Consider the following 14,982-nt stretch of genomic DNA (forward strand, 5'->3'; position numbering starts at 1 on the left):
CAGTACACTTCTTTATTGTTCCTGAATTAACCAGTGTAGTTTATTTGAACATCATTGTGTTTGTTTGCTGTGGTGGGATCCTGATGGCTGTGAGGTTGCTCTTTATAGAGTGGGAATTTAGCATTTCAGAGAAGGATTGGCACCTTGAGAAGCTCAATTTATTGGTCTAATGGAGGGCAGCAGCGAATCAATCATTTATCTAGAATATCATGACACTTTACAAGTATTAGAAAGTAATATTTTATTTTGAATTATTTCATTTGTCCAATGACTTTTGAGTCACTGAAATGAAGGGATTGTGTTTATCTATAGGCTTTAGTTCCTCACGTTTTTATGCAATCATTTTGTTCAACCCACTGAATTAAAGCTGAAAGTCTGAACTTCAACGGCATCTGAATTCATTGTGGGAATATACAGAACCAAAATGAGAAAAATGTTGTTTATGTCCAAATATTTATGGACCTAACTGTATATAGAACAGCTCTTTTCCTGAGATAAATATTAGATTTGACCTGTACATATTTCTCTCTCTCTCTCTCTCTCTCTCTCTCTCTCTCAATGCTTGTGGCTTGCGTTTCTGATTTTTTTTCTTAGGGTATATGATGGCATCAAGGGCCACATTTCAAAATCTAACATTTCAGGTTCAGTAGCATTGCTGCAGGGTGATGACTGTTCTGTACACTGCTTTATGCAGAGATGTCCTGCACCTTGTCAAAGTTCCTTTCTTGTATGTCATGTAACACAGCCAGCCACTAGAGGACAGCATTTAATTACAATAAAGTACATACTGTATATTAAACCCCAAGTACACACTTAAAGGGAACATGTTTATTAAAGCAACTCTATCACTTGATTTCTGAAGGTCAGAAGGAGAGAAGCTGTTAGAAGGAGAGAAGCTGAGTTTTGATACATAGATTATGATTTGAAGCAGAATGTCTGAGTAAAAAGCAGAGTAAGTCCCGTAAGGACTCCTATGAGAGGCGATAAAAGACTCGCTAACATGCACTGATACAAGTAAAGCTTCATTGCTGCAGATTGTACATTTTTATTCCACTTTGCTAGCTAGGTATCATTCAGCTACCCCATCCTACTGATTTTGTTTTTCCATTAAGAGTTTAATAACGTTTTCAAAAGAACAGAACATTGTATAATCATAATAGATGAAAAAAGCTTACACAACAGTAATGGGGTAAGGGTCAGAGGGGATAAGAGGACAGGGAGACGTAAGGTAAGGAATGGGTAACATGAGGAAGAAGAATCAGGGACTTAATGGCTGACACAGCAGAATAGCACATACTAAATAAATCTGAAGCAAATGAAAGTTCAAAACAGTAAGTAACATTAGCGAGAACATGTCTCCTGTCAAACAAATGAGAATGAGACAAACATCAAATGGGGAGTAATAGGTTCACATGAAGAAGAAAGGAGGAGGAATAGGAGCAGGGTCAAGTGGACAAAAAAAGACAGAGGAGGGGGTAGATTAAGAGTAGAGGCTTGAAAGGAGGCGGGGAGGTAGAATCTGTTCCATAGGAGACACTCTTTTTGAAGCACACTATTGCCTGGTCTGAGTTCTGCAGTTCTTCCATATGCTTTGTATACTAGATCTCTTGAAACCAGGCCAATAGGGTTGGGGGAGAAGGGGACTTCCAAAGCCTGGGTATGATGGATATGGTTGGGGGGGGGGGGGGCAACTCGGAAAACGCTCTATATCAGATCAAGGACTTTCCCTTTATGGAACATTTGACAGCTCTCCTCCATAATGCTGTTGATAAATTTAGGGACACATGGGCCTTCTGGGATGGATACTATATTTTGTAGCCATAACTTCAGTGAATTTTGCGGCTACAGGAGCTTTTCTTAAAGTAAAACATAGTAACATAGTTAGTATGGATGAAAAAAGACATATGTCCATCAAGTCCAATTAGGGATGGTAAAGGACAAAACTGAAGGAAATTGATGTATTCTACATTTCCATAAGCAATTATGCTCTTAAAAAATATAAGCATCTCTGTTGAAGCTATCAGGGGTTGCTTTATTAAAGGGGTGACCAGTTACAGGTGTATCGCATTAAACCAGCGATCAGAGCATCGCTGGTTCAGGTCCCCTAGTGGGACATCAAGAAAATGTAAGAAAAAGAAAAAGAGGGTTAAAAAAATTAATACATGAATAAAGCCCCAAAACTGCTCCTTTCCCTTAAAAAACTTACCTTAAAATTATTAAAACAATAAAAATTTGGTACCGCCACATCCATAACAATACATACAGTAAAACTGAAACAGTATTAAACCATCTCACCTTAGAAGAAATGCTATAAAAAGTGATCAAAAGTCTTATGTACCCCACTAATAAAAAGCACCGGTCATCCTGCAAAAAAAAGCCATCAACCAACTCTGTCAATTGAAAAATAAAAATGTCACGTATCTCAGAAGATGGTGATGAAAAATCTCTGCAAAATTAGTAACACATAAAAAACAATATAAATTAGGTATTGCTGTAATCCTATTGACCCAAAGAATAAAGGTAACAAGCCATGCCAGAATTAATGTTTTATTTTTAATCCACCAAGAGTTAATAAAATTTAGTCAGTAAATTATAGGCAAACAAAAATGGTGTCATTACAAAATGTATCTTGTACTGCAATTAAACAAGCACTTATATGGTTACATCACCAGAAAAATAAAAAAATGGGTTAATATATTTCCTAGTAGGGCAACTAACTGGATCATTTGTCTAAACAGATGGGTTACATACTGACAAAATCAAGCTCAAAAAACAGGGTTAGTTCGCCCAATATAAATGCCCTAAAAAGAACAGAAGTGCTCTAATAAATTCAAATTAGTAGAAACTGAAGCTGTAGCAAAGTTGAGTCTATTAAATGGACAGAAAAGGTATCCATTGAATCAGATTGTCTGGATACACACAGTCGATTGGATCTATGGGCAAAACAAACAAAATACAGATATGGTGGATGTATATCCTCACGGACACTGACTATGTTGTCTAGGGGTCCTTACCTCCACTGCACACCAGTCCAGGCCCGCAATAACCATCCGGTTGTTTGCAAAAAGACAAAATTCTGCACCAGGAGAAAATGCCAGAGGCAGTAATGAAGAGCGCACAAGTGCTAGCGTCTCTGGGGTCTTTTTAAATGATGGCGCCAGACCGTGTCTAATGGTCCATGTCACGCCGTAAGCCCGTGAGACTTAGAAGACAGGTGGCGCATGCGCGAGCCGCTGCTCGCGCGATGTATGCCGTGTTAGATGTGGTATGTAATGAGAAGACGAGCAAAGAATGAGAACGCATGCGCGAGTTGTGCATATAGAGAGACTGTGCTGGACATGAAATAGAACATAATGTCAATGTGCTGTAGCAATTACTATGGGGATGGTAAAGATAGGGATAAGTTTTAGGACCAGGAGACTGCAGGTGAAAAGAGCTGTAGAATGAAAAGACGGTAAATAGAACAATGTGAATAGGGAGCTAGACCATAAATAGTGCAAAGCAGGAAGAGAAATAGCACAAGCAAGAAGTGGAAAATAAAAAAGAAATAAAATAATTGAAAGATACATAATGATAAGGTTATTAAAAATTGAAAAAAATAAAAATAAAAAAATGAAAAATTTAAAATAAACAACAAAATGGAAAAAATGAAAAAATGGGAAGACGGAACTAAAAAAATGAAATGAGAAATAATAATGCAGTGGAGCTAAGGACCCCTAGACAACATAGTCAGTGTCCGTAAGGATATACATCCACCATATCTGTATTTTGTTTGTTTTGCCCATAGATCTAATTGACTGTATCCAGACATCCATTTTTCATTTGTTTGGCTCCAAATCTTCAGGTACACCAGGGCCGCACCTCTAATGAGGCGAGGTGAAGCAACGGCTTCAGGCGGCACTTTGGAGGGGGCGGCAGCCAGGGCAATTTGATTTTTTTTTTTTCTAAACTAGCGCAGGAGAGGGCTGCCCCAAAAACAAACCGAGCAGCCCTCTCCGTGCTAGTTTAAACCTCTGCGGCTCTCCTGACCGGTCTCTGCAGTCACAGCCGTCTTCTCTGCCTTCTGATGAGAGGCTCCAGTTCCGGTATTCAGTCGGGGGGGGGAGCGGAGCGTCTTTTGATCGTCCGCCTCAGGCAGCAGGAAGGCTAGGTTCACCACTGGGTACAACAGGTGAATATATTAACTCTAGCTCCACCTCCTCTTTTTATACTTTTCATCAAGACTCCTGTATTATATTAGACATAGTGCACGCATATTGATACCAAAGTGAACTCCTTGACTTTCTACATTAGAGTTTCCTTTCCAGAAATGAACTTGCTTTATGTGTAAACTGTATTTTATTGAAAATTTTACAACAAAATAAAAGGAACAAACATGTAAAACCACAATGTATAGCAATAATGCAAAATGAGGACCAACCATGGGAAGGTCTAATAGCGCAAAAACAACCACACAACGCCCAAAATGGGCCAAAAAAGACAAACATGCACCATGAGCATACAACACCAAACCACACAGAAGGCGCTACCACAGGCACAACACGGCCCCAAGGGCAGGACCAACAAAACACATAACCAAAGTGGGACAAAACACCACAAGGACGGAAACACAGGGGGAGAAAGAAAACAGCAAATGACATAGAAGCAAGAAGAGCAAGAAGACACCAAGAGAGACCCCAAGAAGGAACAAGCCAGAAAAGTTAGGGGAAAAGAGAAGAAAACTCCGAAGAATCCTGAAATATGATCCACGGCCGCCAGAGGGACTCAAATTTAGACGAGTCCACTAGGTCCTCCGCAACTATAGCCTCCATCCTCCTAATGAGGAGAAATTCGTGAAGCCACTCTGATAAGGAGGGAACTAGAACTTGCTTTATGATACCCCACCTTTTTTGTTTATGGCCTTTCTGTATATGTTTGTAACAATGTAAATATGTAAATATGGATGCATTTTTGTCACCTGTATATATATTTGTTTACACTGATTTTTTGCACTGTGGCTTTATTTATGTTTTAAGTAGAGTCTGATGAAGGTCAGTGGACCGAAAACGTTAACTTGTACTCTACCAATAAAAAGCCTATGGTGATTGGTTCGGTACCAATAGCTCTTCACCGGGGGCACAGAACGGGAAAGCCGATAGTACGCTGAATTCAGCGCACTGTCAGCTTTCTAGCAGTGCATTACACCTCATGTGCCCGAGGTCCTCTTTAACTTCAGGCTAAAACAAGACAAAAATCTGCTCGTCTGAGCAACTAACTAAAACAGTAGGTTAACCTAACTATATGTGTGGCTTACTTTCAGCCACACGAACAAAACAAAAGCAATATCACCGGACTCAGGGTTACAGGACAGAACCACACACCTCCTTTCACCTCATGGAACTGCACTGCAATGCAGGAGCTGCAGCCTTTTGTGGCCCAGTAATGAGCCAAGGACCAACACCTGGGCTGAGGCCTACTCCAAATCCGCCTTGGACCGCACATGTTACAAGCCTGGAGCTGATATATTTGGACTCCAGCACTCTGCCTGTCACCTTCTCACAATATATAAAAATTATATCTGATTTGTACATATTGGGTTGTTTACAAGGCTGGTACATGTGGGTTTCATTTTCCCTGAGGGAAAAAATAGTAAAGGTTCTAACTTATTTAGTTCACATTTCTGACAAAGATTCGTTCGTTATACACTAAAGCGAAAGTGAGGAATTGATGGTCCTGCAGACTCACTCACTGGCATACTACTACTTGAATTTTAGTTCCTAATGCTGTAAAGTAAAACACTCTTACGTGTGAGTGAAAGGGAGCCTGTGTGTGTCACTTCAACAGGCACAGAAAAATACCTATGTGGCCACAAACCAATAAATCAATGCAGAGACAACCATCTTTTAATGAATATACAAATCTGGCTGCAAGTGTGCAAGTAAATCTAAAATCTACAGGAATGCCTTTGGGATGCAATTTCAGGGGAGAACCAAAGCTGTATTTGCAAAAATAGATATTTTCTCTACGTTGCATTTTTGGTTTGTGGTTACAAAGAAATGCTTCTGGTCCTATTAAAGACACCTATATGGACCTATTATTGAGGAATGACAGACCTGACAGACTGTCTTTAAATCATTATCCCCATTTCTACTCCTACTCTCCAGTACAAATTCTAAATTTAAAATACCCTATACACTCGAGTGTAAGCCGAGTTTTTCAGAAAAAAAAAATTAAAAAAAATTATATATATATATTTTTTTTCTTTCTCTTCTTTTTTTTTTGAATATGACAAGCCACAATAATAATGTATAGAATCTCTCATAAAATAGTGAAAAAAAAGCTTTTAAAAATATAATAAAAATAAAATAAATAAATAAAGTTCTAAATCACTCCTTTCCCTAGAATACATATAAAAGTAGAAAATTACTATGAAACACATTCACATTAGGTATCCCTGTGGTTGAAAGTGCCCGGTCTACTGAATATAGGGCATCTGCAGTGCTCCTGTTCCGTCAGGAAGGGGTTAATAAGAGCACTGCAGATACCCTATAGTCAGCCAGGCTGAATTCCAAGTGGGGGGAAAAAACAGCCCTCAAGCTCAGGGAAGGGGCATACAGACAACTAAAACACCACCTCCCCTTTCCCAGCACCCAGCAACTACTGCACCCCAAAACTCCGGTCATTTTAATTTTTGAAATTTTCCAGTAGCTGTTGCATTCCCCCCCCCCCCCCCCCTCGGCTTATACTCAAGTCAATAAGTTTTCCCAGTTTTTTTGTGGTAAAATTAGGGGTCTCGGCTTATATTCAGGTCAGCTTATACTCGAGTATATACGGTATTTTTTATCCTGAAAAATAAATAATTAGTAAAAACAGAAGATTTACAACCTTTACAACCAGTTTGTTCCAGAAAAGATCAGTTAAAAGATTAATGGGAGCAGGGCCAACAACAAGAAGTGTCAATGCTTTCCTGAACCTACTGTGACTGTACATAAAAAAATAAAGTCATTCACTGAAATACCTGGGGTTGTTCTTGAGTCAGGTCTTTTGGTTCAACTATTCCCCATTGCTTCGCACCATTGAGGACAACATACATAAGTGGCCAAAGCTGACCCCTGTCCTGGTTCTGAAGGATCAATGCTTGTTCTACGTCTTCCAAACCCTTCCACATCTGCCTCGCTTCTTCCTTCTGAGACTGCAAAAATTCACTGACGCCTCTGTATGGGGTCAAACCCGCTCTACATTGAAATGATACATCTTTATTCAGCCTAAACAACTGGGAGAGGTGGGACTACCCAATTTTGCTCTCTATCACAGGGCAACCTTATTTATCATCTGACCTTTAACTTGTGGGTGGAAATAGAACTAGAGCTTGACACCAGGAGGCTCCAGAAATATATTGGTGGCACCCCTGTCCTACCTTACCCACTACCGACTCTCTTCCCCATACTCCGCACTTTCTGGTCCACCTGGCACAAATTTGCGTGGAGCTCGTGGTTGGTTATCTCCCCTGGTCCACTTACCCGACACTTATCCCTGGCTGACTGACAGTCCCGTTCCTGTGGCATCTTGATACTAAAAATTAGAAACGTAATGGGCGCCACTGGTATACGCCCCTTTACGGAGCTCTCAGGGCTCTTAGACAGCTCACCATATAGATGGTTTGCATACTGTACAATCATCTACACAGTTACCTAAGGATTTTTAACATATAGAAATAAACAATACAAAGGCCAAAGAAAAAGGCATATACGTATCAGCGATAAACAGAATATCATAACCAATCATAGAATAATCAAGAACAATAGGGAGGACACACAACAAACAAGGGAAGACAAAGGGGAAGGGGGGGGAGGGAATCAGAGACCATTCAAAGCCCAATAAGCGTCCCAGGATGACCCCACGGCTTGAAATGCATCCAAGGTGTGGTTAAGGGAAGCCGTCAGAAACTCCATGCTACCCACTTCTTTAAGGCGAGCCACTAAATCAGGGCCAGAGGGGGGCAAAGTTCGTTTCCAAAGTAAGGCAATAAGTGTCTTAGCCGCCGTACACAGGTATAGAAATAATATAGACGTCTGCTTACCCAGGTGAGAGGGGGGGGGGGGAGGTTAAGCAGGTAAGTAAGAGAATCCAACGGAACCCCTCGAATAAAGAGAGCATCCGTGAGACACTTCACCTCCTGCCAAAAGGAATGAATACTTGGACAAAGAGAGGAGTGTTCTAAGCTGCATACTTGGTGGACATGCCCTCCATGCACTATGGGGTAATGTTATTGACCTTTACAATACTATGTGCTGACCCTATGGTTACACTTACACCCCAACAGGCTTGTTGAAAAAAAGTCAACCTATAACCATACAGTGTTGATCCAGGGGAAGGCAAAAAAACCCCTCATTTCAGGGGGAAAAATTCCTTCCCGACTCCAATCTGCCAGTCAGTATACAAACCCTGGATCAATCTGTCCTTAAAATCTAGAGTCCATAACCTGTAATATTTTTATTTTCAAGAAAGGCATCCAGTCCCTCTTTGAACTTGTTTAATGAATTTGCATTACCCATGTCCAGTCTTGAACTGACCTCCTTATAGAAGCTGATCAGATTAGTCTGACAGGACCGATTCCTCATAAACCCATGCTGATTGGGTGTTATAAGATTATTTACATTGAGATACTCCAGGATAGCATCTCTTTGAAAGCCCTCAAATATCTTACCCACCACAGAAGTCAAATTTACTGGCCTATAGTTTCCAGGTTGACTTTTACATCACTTTTTAAAAATTGGCACCACATTTGCTATGCACCAATCCCGTGGAACAGACCCAGTCATTACTGAATCCTTAAATATTAGATACAAGGGTCTATCTATGACCATGCTTAATTCCCTCAGAATTCGGGGGTGTATACCATCTGGACCGGGCGATTTCTCTATTTTAGTGTTTTGCAGGCGGCGCCACACTTCTTCCTGGGTTAAACAGGTGACATTTAATTGAGAGTTAACATTACCCCTAATCATGTTGCTGGCCAATGGATTTTCTTGTGTAAACAATGTAGAGAAGAAGGCATTTAATAGTTGTACTTTTTCCTCATCCTCCTCCACCACTACACCTAGATTATTTTTGAGAGTGCCCACAGTTTTTCTTCTCTTATTATTTATGTAATTGAGTACGGTAATTTGGGATTATTTTTACTTTCCTTGCTTCCTTTGTCTTTTGCACAATTTATTTTTCTCCTTATAGTTTTTTAATGCTGTGTCGCTACTTTCTTGTTTTAGTACTTTAAATACTTCCTTTTTATCGTTCATTGAACTCCTTACCGTTTTAGTTAGCCATATTGGTTTTCTATGATTTCTGGCCCGCTTATTCCCATAGCTTATATGTTTTTTAGTGCCCCTATTTAGTATATTTTTGAAGATGTCCCATTTTGTTTGTGTTCCCGTCACTTTGAGGATTTGCCTCAGTTTATGCTGCTAAGCTCCTCTCCCAGCTGGTTTAAATTGGCTTTTGTGAAGTTTAGTGTTTTTGTACCCCCTCTACTGAACATCTTTTTAATGTGTACAAGACAACTTATTATGTTATGGTCACTATTACCAAGATGTCCCCCAAACTCCAATTTTTGACAATGTGTCAAGATCATTTGTTAAAATTAGGTCTAAAAGTGCCTCTCCTTTTGTTGGGCCCTGCACTAGTTGTGATTAGCGATGAGCGAACACTGTTCGGATCAGCCGATCCGAACAGCACGCACCCATAGAAATGAATGGAAGCACCTGTGACGCTGGCCGGCCGCCGGCAAAGTCAGCGTCACAGGTGCTTCCATTCATTTCTATGGGTGCGTGCTGTTCGGATCGGCTGATCCAAACAGTGTTCGCTCATCTCTAGTTGTGATAGGTAATTGTTTTTTTATTAATGACAAGAACCTGTTCCCTTTGCTGGATCTGCAGGTTTATGCAGTGGTTGGTGGCAGTGGGTCCTTGGATTACAGGTGCCCTGCCTGTTTGAGAATCAGTGCTGGGAGGGCTCAAGTTAGGGTCCGTTCACACGATGTAACGTGCCGTTGATTCTAACACGTAGGCTTTTTAACTAATTGATTTCAATGTGTTACGTGCGCTAAACAGAACTAATTGAAGTCAATGGGATTCTGTTTTACAGCGCTGACTCTGACACGAGATTACGTGTCAGAATTAGAGATGAGCGAACAGTGTTCTATCGAACTCATGTTCGATCGGATATTAGGCTGTTTGGCATGTTCGAATCGAATCGAACACCGCGTGGTAAAGTGCGCCATTACTCGATTCCCCTCCCACCTTCCCTGGCGCCTTTTTTGCTCCAATAACAGCGCAGGGTAGGTGGGACAGGAACTACGACACCGGTGACGTTGAAAAAAGTAGGCAAAACCCATTGGCTGCTGAAAACATGTGACCTCTAATTTAAAAGAACAGCGACGCCCAGCTTCGCGTCATTCTGAGCTTGCAATTCACCGGGGACGGAGGTTTCCGTCCATTTAGCTAGGGCTTAGATTCTGAGTAGGCAGGGACAGGCTAGGATAGGAAGGAGAAGACAACCACAACAGCTCTTGTAAGAGCTAAATTCCAGGGAGAAGCTTGTCAGTGTAACGTGGCACTGACGGGCTCAATCGCCGCAACCCAGCTTTCCCAGGATCCTGAATGGAATACACTGACAGTGTATTCCCGTATACCCTATATATACACCCCAAATCCCCGTTCCAACGGTGTGCCCCCCCCCACTTTCACCCCAGCAATACCCTGCAAGTCCCCTAGCAATAGAATTGGGGCTATATACACCCACTATTTTTGCTACTGCCATATAGTGCCATTGTCTGACTGGGAATTCAAAGAATATATTGGGGTTACATATAACTTCAATTCCAGGGAGAAGCTTGTCAGTGTAACGTGGCACTGACGGGCTCAATCGCCGCAACCCAGCTTTCCCAGGATCCTGAATGGAATACACTGACAGTGTATTCCCGTATACCCTATATATACACCCCAAATCCCCGTTCCAACGGTGTGCCCCCCCCACCTTCACCCCAGAAATACCCTGCAAGTCCCCTAGCAATAGAATTGGGGCTATATACACCCACTATTTTTGCTACTGATATATAGTGCCATTGTCTCACTGGGAATTCAAAGAATATATTGGGGTTACATATAACTTCAATTCCAGGGAGAAGCTTGTCAGTGTAACGTGGCACTGACAGGCTCAATCGCCGCAACCCAGCTTTCCCAGGATCCTGAATGGAATACACTGACAGTGTATTCCCGTATACCCTATATATACACCCCAAATCCCCGTTCCAACGGTATGCCCCCCCCCCCACCTTCACCCCAGAAATACCCTGCAAGTCCCCTAGCAATAGAATTGGGGCTATATACACCCACTATTTTTGCTACTGCCATATAGTGCCATTGTCTGACTGGGAATTCAAAGAATATATTGGGGTTACATATAACTTCAATTCCAGGGAGAAGCTTGTCAGTGTAACGTGGCACTGACGGGCTCAATCACCGCAACCCAGCTTTCCCAGGATCCTGAATGGAATACACTGACAGTGTATTCCCGTATACCCTATATATACACCCCAAATCCCCGTTCCAACGGTGTGCCCCCCCCCACCTTCACCCCAGAAATACCCTGCAAGTCCCCTAGCAATAGAATTGGGGCTATATACACCCACTATTTTTGCTACTGCCATATAGTGCCATTGTCTGACTGGGAATTTAAAGAATATATTGGGGTTACAAATACCTTCAAGTCCTGCCACTGCCATATAGTGCCAGTTTCTCACTGGGAATTCAAAGAATATATTGGGGTTATAAATACCTTCAAGTCCTGCCACTGCCATATAGTGCCATTGTCTGACTGGGAATTCAAAGAATATATTGGGGTTACGTGCACCCACAATTTTTGCTACTGGTATATAGTGCCAGTTTCTGAGTGGAAATTCCCCAAATAATTTGGGGATTCATTCACCCTACATCTCAGGCTCTTGCCATATTCACCCAGGTTGTCAGTGCTGCACCAGCTCGTTCCCAGACAGCTCGGCCCGAAAAACACATTACCTATATAGAGGATTTGGACAATGAAGACAACATGTTCTAAATCTAATGTCTGCACCTTCTCCAGAATTAAAATAAAGGCAGCGTTTAACTTTCAAATAGCACTGCACAAAGGAAGATCTTATCAGCTTGTCTCATGACATGCTACTAAAAAGTGTCATTTGTGTATCTTAATGTAAATATAGTTGTATAAGCTTTTTGGGTTTTAGGCACTGCCAAGTTATTTATTACCCTTATAATGATGATGACGCCAAAGTCACTGTGGGTGTTCAGAGCTCACAGCTTTGGTTGACATTTGTCTTGCTCTCTGTCAGTACCAGCTGTCTTTTTGGATACTGTAAAGTTATGTTGACTTTATTAACAGCTATAGAAGCTTTAGCCAGGTTGTGACGGTGTGTAACCCTAACAACACTAAGTGGGATACATATTAATAGTCAGTCTATGTACGCTAAACGTATCACTGAAGTATTTTTTTTTCCCTCTCCCCTAATATAAGAAAAGAACAGACATTAGACCTAGACCGGGGTTCGAGGCTTGTAAAAATCCAGTATTATTTGTTCTTCATGATGTGAAATATGTGTTGAAAAGCAACCCAAGATGACGTCAGCCATGTGTGCCAGTGTGTTACTTGGCATGCCTTTGCTGGCCCCAACTGTAAGGGTCACTCTCCATTTCCTCCATTTTCCACTCCCCTTCACACCATTTGTGGTGAAGCAATGGGATGGACTGAAGTGCACCCTCTAGCCTCGTGTGGAACAGGGACATCAGATGCCACTCCAACCCCCTCGTCTTCCTCTGCCAGCCAACGGTGCGAAGATGAGAGGAGTGTGCTCTGAATGTTTTCTGCCTAGCAGAGGCTAGTTCTCACTTACGAAAATGGCCCCACTTTGACCTGTATATCAGGCACAATGGTGTAGGTTTCAAAGAAACATGGCACCAACAAGTTGAAAAACGTGGGCCATGCGTGGACCGTGTTTGAGTCTGGCAAGCTCCAGATCTGCTACCAGGTTCCAGCCATTATCACAGGCGCAAAAATGCCAGGCCCCAGGTGTAGCAGGGAAAAAAAATGCCATCTCAGCCAGGATGGCATCCCTGACCTCGGAGGCACTGTGCTGTCTGTCCCCCAAGCTGATCAGTTTCAGCACGGCCTGCTGACATCTCCCCACACCAGTGTTACAGCGTTTGCCGCTAGTAGCTGGGGTGGAGGTTGCAGCATCGTAGGGTTTCAGTCTACTCCTGCCATGAATTTTGGCACCCGGGGACCAGACTCCACCACATTCACCCTGCCTGTCATTAAAGATAAGCACTGCAGCATCCCTGACCACAGGCGCTTGTCCATGTGTCGGTGGTCAAGTGGACCTTGCAGCAAAGCGCAGAGCTCTGGGCCCGACTGATGTTATGGGACACATGCAGGCGCAAAGCAGGGACAGCACACCAAGAGAAGTAGTAACGGCTAGGCCCAGCATAGGGAGGTGCCCCAGCTGCCATCTGCTGACGGAAGGCCTGGGTATCCAGAAGCATAAACAAACACCAACATCTCCAGGGCCAGCAGTTTATCGATGAGGCTGTTAAAGGCTTGGGCATGGGGGTGGGTTGTGTTGTACTTCTGCCTGCAATGAAAAGCTTGGGAGATGTGGAGTGGCTGGGAAGAGGCGCATGATGGTGCAGGCCAAAAGGGCGCATGAGGGTGAACTCCCCAATGTGTCAGAGATAGGTGTGTAGGTGTCCTTGCATCGTATACTTGCACCATACTTGGCTTTGGAAGTTAATTTTGTGCCAAAAAGTGGTTAAGACAGCAATACCTCAGCTACTCCCGTTACACTGTCTATTGACAACTCCAGCCCTGAAATTACCACCTTTGGAAGTGGACCACCACTTCTAAGATCCCAAAGGAAGTAGGCAAGAGATGTGCAGTGCAGAAAAAAAGATGAAAAAATAAGTGTAGGCAGTAGAGCACAGAGGGATCGGAGAGGACAGAGCTGGTGTCGGCCAGGTATTCCCACAACATGCGCCTATACTTGTCCCTCCTGGTGACACTAGGCCCCTGAGTGGCAGTAATTTGTCCAGGGGGGCCATTAACGTGTTCCAGACCTAGGAATAAGTCTTCCAACAGGGTAGAGTTTTGCATGCCTTTGCTTCTACCCACTGTTTTTGCTGCTTAGCTTCCCTCCACATCTACACTGCTTTAGCCCCTAAACATCACCCCAGTTTATGCCTTTGCTTCTACCCTGTTTTTTTTTGTTGAATTAGCTTCCCTCCACATCTACACTGCTTTAGCCCCTAAACATCACCCCAGTTTATGCCTTTGCTTCTACCCTGTTTTTTTGTTGAATTAGCTTCCCTCCACATCTACACTGCTTTAGCCCCTAGACATCACCCCTGTCCATGTGGGGTCGGTGGCCTCGTCATCCACCAACTCCTCTTCCAATTGCGCACTGCCCCCTTACTGCAAACCGCACATGACCACAGCTTGCCCTGATGGCAACTGTGTCTCATGATCCCCACTGAGGTCCAGACAAGTCGGTGGCGGGTCCAAAACCCCAAAATTGGAAGGAAATGGCGGATGCTGCAGTATTTCTAACACCTGTTCCTGGTGCTCGGGCCTGGTCTGTGTTGTACCCTGCACCCTGCTTAACGCAGCTGCCATATCCGGAGTTGTGCTGAGCGCATGCTAATGTTTCGTGTCCAGTGCAATGGATGGGATGGGATTTCACATAAGTCTGCCACCCATGGCCACTCATGATTGAGCAACTGAGGGAGTTGACTTTGACGAACCCGAGGGTTTTGGAGTTGGAACTACATCAAAGGTCTGTGCTGCTCACACACACTGCTCAACACATGATATGTTTAGTGCCAGCAGTGTGGAGACGTCGCACAACAGCCGTTGTTCCAACAGGTACAGGCGTTGTAGGAGTGCATAGAGGCTAGCAGCGGC

Source organism: Leptodactylus fuscus, chromosome 5, assembly GCF_031893055.1.
Source record: "Leptodactylus fuscus isolate aLepFus1 chromosome 5, aLepFus1.hap2, whole genome shotgun sequence".
NCBI classification, from domain to species: Eukaryota; Metazoa; Chordata; class Amphibia; order Anura; family Leptodactylidae; genus Leptodactylus; species Leptodactylus fuscus.